The sequence below is a fragment of the Sinocyclocheilus anshuiensis genome, unplaced genomic scaffold (assembly GCF_001515605.1).
Source record: "Sinocyclocheilus anshuiensis isolate Anshui unplaced genomic scaffold, SAMN03320099.WGS_v1.1 scaffold1530, whole genome shotgun sequence".
In the NCBI taxonomy this organism is placed as follows: Eukaryota; Metazoa; Chordata; class Actinopteri; order Cypriniformes; family Cyprinidae; genus Sinocyclocheilus; species Sinocyclocheilus anshuiensis.
Window position 1 is genome coordinate 207027 of NW_015542493.1, and position 8166 is coordinate 215192.

General features: G+C 39.2%; 1 pseudogene; it reads right to left on the bottom strand.

Annotated features, from left to right (window-relative positions):
- LOC107694099 (histone deacetylase complex subunit SAP130-like) overlaps window positions 1-8166 on the bottom strand; it is a 28853-nt pseudogene that overhangs the window by 11930 nt on the left and 8757 nt on the right.

The following is an 8166-nucleotide window of genomic DNA, read 5'->3' on the forward strand; positions in this document are numbered from 1 at the left end:
AAAAAAAAAAACAGTTCTGGTATAGGATTGGTATCGGTATCAGCTGATACTCAGAATTTTTGGTATCGGATCAGATCTGAAAAAATGGTATCGGTGCATCCCTAATTTTAAAAAGAGCAAGGAAAAACTGAGCAAGCAGACAATGTTCAAAAGGTACTTACCTTTGACTCTGATGTCACTGTACCTCTGGAAATGGTGATAGGCAGCCTTCCATGGGTTACGGTATTGGCGCAACAGAGTAAGGGGAGGTCTGGGGCGGACTGGTACATAACGAACACCGTCCTCATCTGCATTAATACATCCAATGTTACAATTGAACAAGTGTACACCCATTTTGGGGGTATTACAAATTTGCACTGCTAACCAATATCAAACGTAAATTGAAAAAAAGAATAAAAATAACATATAATATATAAAATTATATTTGGTGCAAGTAAACTTTTCGAAGGAAACAATGAGTCCTATTTATGATTTTTGACATTAGTCCAAATTGTTCATATTTATAAGCCATTTCTAATGCTAAAGCAGATAGTTCGCAAATGAAATCACGTTCATGTTGACAGCTTTGTTAAAAAAAATTACGTGTATGAATCTGTATTATAATTTATTCTAATGAATTTATGTGAATATTGTTTTCACGTTCACTTAAATTAAAAGTTGCTATTATGTTTTTAATGTTCTGTAAAAAAAATCTATTTACAGTAATGAAGGCATCAGTATCAGTAAAACTGGCATTCAGTCAGTACTTAAAAAAGGTAATTAAACCAATATTTACAATACTGTCTTTATACTGTTTTCACATTAATTTTGATATTCAGTGTGAAAATATATTTACGATTACACATTTTATTGCTATTTTCAAAATTATTTTACTGTTAGGTGCAATTAATCACGATTACTTACATTGGTGTGATTAATTAATTATTTATTTATTTATTTTTAAACGATCAACAGTTTGTTTCTTTTATCAGAAAAAATACCTGTTTAGTGCAATTTTACATAATCAGCAATTTTTATGTTTCTGACATTAATGTCAGTTTTGTGACTTTTGTTGCATGGTGCAGACTGCATCTATCAAATATTTTTTTTATGATTTTCAAAAGGTATACAATATATATCCATGGATAATCTCACCAACATATTCCCTAGGTGGAGACTCATGTCTTCCAGGTCTGTTTCCTGAAGCTCGGCTGCTAGCTCTCTCTTCGTCTGTGCTGTTGGTCTCCACCATCTCTGTCTCCTCAGTGGAGATCACATGCTGCTGTTTGCGGGGTTTTTTTCTTGGAGAGGCCCCAGGCAGGAAGTCTCCGGGTTGAGTAGATATGGCCAGGGTGGAGGCCTGGGAGGAGAGGGATGGAGCTGGACCTGTTGAAGAAGGAGCCATGGGCACTGCAAAAAAGAGAACTCATAAATATATTGTAATTTCATTATTTTCTCATATTCCACCTTTATATTTTGTATTTAAACATAACCTGATACTTTTTGTACAATAATAAACTATGTAAAACTGCATTTGAAGTAATTTATTCCAAAATCATCAGGTATGTAATTTTGTTTGATGGACATACGGTAAATAGAGTACCCACCCTTGAAAAACAGCAGGAATGGTTAAATAACCAATATCATAAGGTCATTTGTTTATAGCTGTTATGACTGTATAGCAATATGTGGACTCCTGTTTTGACAAGCACTCCTACCTGCTTGTGTAGTGTCCATTGGCTCAGTTTCCTGTTTCACTTTAACCTCTGGAAGGGTGGAGCTCAGGGCAGCAGTGCTGGTGGCCGCTGGCTGAGTGGGAGAAGCCACTGCATTGGCCATGGAGGCAGGCACAGGGGGAGTGACAGCCATGGCTGCAGGCAGGGCTGAAAGAATGGCAGTGGGCTGAGAGGGAGGCGTTGGAGCTGGTGGGGCCAGAAGGGTGGGAATGGCCTGTGAGTGATGCTGGGTAGGAGTGGACAGTGCCTGCTGCTCACCTCCGTGACTCGGAAGAGAGCCTCCACGGTTGCCATGACTGGGGGCGCCATTGCAACATGAACATCAGATTTGGGCTTCACTCTAATTACAGAAAGAGCAGAACCACATTACACATTCAGATCTGCATGCATAAACCCAGTTTTAGACAATCAGATCACATGCACTGTTAACAGGGTTCCCACATTTGATTTTTCCATCAGGAATTTTAAAAATAATTTTATAGCAGTCACACCCAATTTCTTGTAATTTTCAGCAGAGGAAATACTGCAGAACTGAACTATGAAGAAATGTCCATGGCTGTTCCATATCCTTGCTTGGACGCAATTTAAACAGAAATAGTGAAATATCATTTCTTCAGCACTGTGATATACATCTGAGTGTAAATGATTAAAGCTGCAATCCGTACGTTTTGCCTCTTTGCTGCCATCTCTGTTTGAAACCGGCAAGTGCGGTTATTTGCAGAATTATTTTCTTTACGTGGGCCATGCGTCGGCACGGCTCCTCAGTGCGGATGAATCTTAATGTTTTGAGGAGGTGTATGTGTGGCTGTACATTGGATACTGTACATCGGAATCACAGACTCTAGCCTACGTCTTGGAAGTATGACCCAAATAAGAATTTTCACTGGATATTGTTATCTGAACAAAGTAACAAGTCTGCCACTTCTGTTCTGACCAACTGAGGAAAAAAGCATTCATCGAGCTACCAATGGTGATTAAATCTAATGATCGCTTAGCTCATATCACATAAAAACTAGGGATGTAACGATTCACTCAACTCATGATTCGATTCACGATTTTGATTTCACGCTTCGATTTTCTCACGATTTTTTTAACAAAATGAGATTGAAGACATTACACAGTAAATGAGGCGTCCTTTTATTAGGCTACTGCTGCACGTTTCTTTGTGAAATTGAAATATAACAAAACCCCAAATCAAATAAGCAAGTTACACAAAAGAAATCTCTTCATATAAAAAAAAGGCTTTGTCAGTGCTCTTTTCATTTAAAATGAGAGGCAACCACTGCATTTTAATCATCATCCAAACAAGGATGCAGCATACATACATCACGAGCAGTTTTTAATCTAAATTAGACTGTATTATTTCGAAATTTGAAGCAAAAACAGAATAGTATGACTTTAGTTTTGTGAAACTATACTACATAAAACATATCTGAACAAAACAGCAGATGAGCTGAATGAGACGCAAATTCACTCTCTGCCAGCAGGTGGCGCTTATGAACAGCAATGATGTAGTGTTTTCTAGGTTACCGCTATAAACAAAGCAGAGCTGCGTTTATGAACACTAATATGCATCGTTCAGAGACAAGATGAAAAGAAAATACCACGTAAACTTTTCTAAAGACAATCAGTTCCCCTCACATACATTCATATAAACTCCTACTCCAATTGTATCGCGATTTGTTTGGCATCTCAACTGTTTTAAATCGCCACATATTTGAATCGATTTTCAACCGGCTTGCGGTTAATCGTTACATCCCTAAAAAAACTGCACCAATTTTTATTATTGTTATACATTGTTCATAAAATGTTAATGTTATAAACATCAGCATTGCGTAATTACGTGTATATAGTGTGTATTAGCGTTACATGTAGATTTCAATTTCTGTACAGTCTAACCTCTAATTGTCATAACATTCGAACTTCATTAGAAATTATTTTAACCCAAAAAGCTAATTATTCTTCGTTAGCATTGATTCACTTTGAAAGACAAAACTTGCAATCCCACGTAGGATATCTGTAATCAGATGCACATTTAAAACTGGAATATACTTTTTCATTGTTTCATAAACACATAATACTTTCCAGATTACAATCCGCCATCAAATTGATAAATTTAATTATTCCAGCTGCTGTGAGAAAAGGCTATAAACGATCCGCCACCTGCAGCATCCTCACATGCGATATAGCCTACTAGCCGGGACGTCTTCTTTATGTTTACAGATGTGATGTGATGTGATGTAATGACGTCGACATGCTCGAATTTCCCACGAAAACCTACCCGTACCACTCAAAATATAAAACATTAGACCTATAAGCTAACCATTGTGAATCGGGCTAAGGTAAGGATGTTTTGAACACTGACTGGTTATGTACTTATTCAAAAATTGATTTCGGAACATTTTCAACCAAAAACAGTTACGGACTGCAGCTTTAATGAAAAAGAGGGGAAAAAAATGTAGATGGGCACATTTTGGATTTTTAATTGGTGTGGGATTTTGCACTCAAAAATGGAGGCAAATGAATGCTTGTTTGCAAGGACAAGGTTTAAGCAGAATAAATAATTGGGGACGTCCTGTATACGCAAGACAGCATGATCAATTTTACTGGAAGGTCCAGTTATGATATTTTGATTAAAAATGATAAAAAATCAAAGTAAAAAAAAGTTATAAATAAAAAATATACATAGGTTAATCATTAACAATAGATTATAACATGCATTTGAAAAATAAATAGGGTGCATTTTCATTCTCAGGCCTGGAGATCACGTTCATCCAGGACTGTGGGAACCCTGTGTTAGGAACATTGTCTTTTGTCCAATTTTTATTAGGATAACGAAGGATCTTCAGGCAGGGCTTACCCCGCTGGGCGAGGGGATCCTGAGAGCCTTATCCCACTATCCACTCGGCCAGCGATATGCTCACTTGGCTGCGCTGGGATCAGACTTTTACGCACTGCCCTAGAAATACACCCCAAAAGCGGTCTTACACTATTTTATCAACATCAACTCTATTTTTAAAGACGCAAACACATGATACTGGGTTACTTCTCAGGATGGCAATAATGAGGGGGTGAATGAATGAAAATGTTCATATATGAAGGATAGTTTGGCCCCTCAGTAGCTACCATACTATAAATATATATGCTATGAAATGGTAATACAGGCTGTGGAATGAAAGCTGACTCACCCCTCGTTCACAGTTTTTTTGCGAAGGATGCTAGGTCGGGGGGAGGAGACAAGTGTGGGTGCACCTGTAGCCGCCCCCTGGGGGTGTGTCAGCACCATCGTAGTGACAGGCTGCGTGCCACTAAAAGTGATCCCGATTGGATTTGTGGCAAAAGCAGGACTTTCAGCCAAAACAACACCTGTATAACAAAACAGATTTCATAAAGCACAATAAGTGATCAAGCAAAGATTCCCTTTTAGATAATCCATTTTGATAATACCTAAAATTTATTTAATTTGGATTTAAAAAAGAATAATTTTCCAATCAAAGTTTCTGAATATCTTTGAAAGGAATGGGGCTTCGCTAAACTTACCTGGTGGTTTTGCTTCTGACTGTGGCTGTTGTGTGGCGACTGGAGCCTGCTGTACGCTCTGGGTGCTGATTGGTGCAGTGGCATGCAGCCCCTGAACTCCTATTGGTGCAGGTTGAATGCCCTGAGCAGTCATAGAGGCTGGCTGAATGTTCTGAGTGCTGATCTGGGCAGACTGTAGACCGATGCGATCCACTGCCATCAGCTGCATGGGGTTCAAGTGCACAGTGGTGGCCACACCAACACCTGCCTGAGCAGGAAGAGCTGAGCTCTGAGCTGGAGCCGTGACTGAGGAATAAAGCACAGAGTCTTGGTTGGAGGTCTAAAAAACATTTATGGCCTGTTTACACCTGGTCACTTCATGCGTTTTCGTTGATCAAATATCTATCTGATTTGTTAAAACGTTTCCATTTACACTAGGCTAAATAAATGTGTCTTTGCAAAACGGATATAAATCCGATCTTTAATTCCCACGCTATATGCAAATTGAACGGAGTTCAGCAGATAAGCACTGCATTTTATTCACTATCAGCTAATTTCAAGATCAAAGACCACAATAGAAGAGAGTGTGGCATCAGAATTGTAAAGATAAGTTAGTCTCACTACTTTTAATGAAGATGATCGTGTGTTGAGCGAAACTGTGGACTATGGTTCCCTGTAATTCCCCTACATAAGTGTCTGCATCTTTCAGTTTCAGTTTGCGCGTTGGATTTTTGCATAGATACTCATCCGCGGCAATGATTATAGTCAGTCATATCTGACTATAACATATCATGTAGCCTATAACATGCTCACACGTTCATTATTTTAACAAATTTACGTATGTGGTTTCAACAACCAGATGCATTTACACTTGTCCAGTTTCATCTGGAATGTGGCCCAGACCACCTCCTGAAGTGGATGGAAACCTCGGATGGAAATCCGCCTCGAAAGCATTTCAAAGGGCATTTACACCTGATCTTTTCACAATCGGATAGCTATCTGATCAGAGAAAGTGCATGAAGTTACCAGACGTAAACAGGCCCTTAGATATTAGCACAGAGGTTCTGGTAGGTTGTGTTTACCTGGGTAAGGGCGGATGGTGGAGACCGAGCTGGTAATGGGGGTGTAGGTGTGGGTTAGAGGATATGAGGATGAGGGGTATGTGGGTAAGAAGTACTGAAACTGCACTGGCACTGACGGCCTGCAGAAGAACACAAACGGTTAAACATGACACAAGCTTCATGACACAATTCACTGATAATTGATAACTGATTGCTTTGGTTTAGTTGAATTAATTCAGGGGTATGCAATTTTGCTCCTGAAGGTGTTACATCCTGAAGACCTTGATTACCTTGGTGCAAGTGCATTTAATCGGGGTTGGAGCTAAACTCAGAACAGTGGTCCTACAGGCGCAGGATTGGACACCACTCCCGATTCATTCACGATTAACTGCCAGAGCTTAACCATCACAAGAGGAGTTTTTAGAGAAGTTTCACCTGTTATCGCTGCGAGCCTCCATGGTGACAGGGTTTGGAGAAGAGCGATGACCTGGGATGGGAATCAGGTTGGTTCTTTCCCCTGGGTACTCTGGCTGGATGCGTGGGGAAGTGTGGGCAATCGGTTGAGGAACCACTTTAGCTGGAGAGGCCAGAAACATTAAGCAAGAATGAAAAACTGAGTCAGTTCTAACCTACCTAAGATTCTAATCCTAGAATGAATCAATCAATTTATCTAAACAAACTACCGACCCATCCATCATGCAAAATATCAGTCTATTTATCAAACAAACTATCAACTTATCAACTATGAATTTTAAATCTGCATCCTGTTTGCTGCCTCACTACAATAATTGACTAGAGCTGCCCACTAATAGTCGACCAAACATTAGTCAGTGAGAAGAGGCTTGGTCGACCAAATTTGGATTGATTTGCATCGCTGATTATAATGGGTTCTAATGACTTGTCGCGCTGCTCAAATCTGGTGTAGACACAGGGTTACATTAAACATTCTTTCTCAGCCCTGAAACTCAAACCTTTTTCTGATTTGATTCAGAATCTTTAAACAAAGAGTAGCAATAATCTTGAATGCTATAAACACGTGAATGGGTTGTGCTTACCGACAGGGATGGCAGAGGTGGTCACAGCTGTAGTATGGGAGGAGTGAGAGGCCATTGTCATGGTGACAATAGTGTTACTGGTCATTTGAGTATGTGGTGAAGAGCCTGTTTTAGGGTACACAGAGTTTACACAAAGTTATGAACCACATGGAAATGTTTTGTCTGTGAATAACCTTTGGGGAAAAAGTAACCTGTAGTGGTGGCTGATGAAGCAGAGTTGGTAGCTAAGATAGGAGCTACAGTGGCGGCGGCAACTGGGGTCACAGTGTTGAAGATCGGTTTCTGCAGACAAAACAATCCCCTCAAAGTTCATAAACGAGTAAAAGAAAGAACGTTGGTGGCATTATGTTAAAGCAAGAATACCCAATAACATTCTAATGCAAAAGCGTTGAATATCCTGCTAAAATACAATCTGGATATGCAGAACTAACTGATTCAATAAATATTTTAAGACGGGATTTCAAAATAGGGTCCAGGGACCTCCAAGTGGCCAACAAGAGGGTTCATGCAACATTATAAAGAAATGTACAAAATGCATTGTTTAGGGATGAGAAGAGATTAGGGATGCTAGATGTTAATTAAAATGTTTAATCATTTTAAACACATGTACCAAATTTTATATTATTACAATTTCATTCTTACTCAGAAATTGTGATTAATCACATTTTGTTTTCCAGGAAGAAATTTTATCCTATCTGTTTTTATTATTTTAAAGATTTATATATCAAATATTACTCTAACAAGGGCTCGCAAAATCGCTAGCCCGACATCCCGGGGCTATTGTGTTTTCCAGTCGGGCTACCAAAATGTATCACC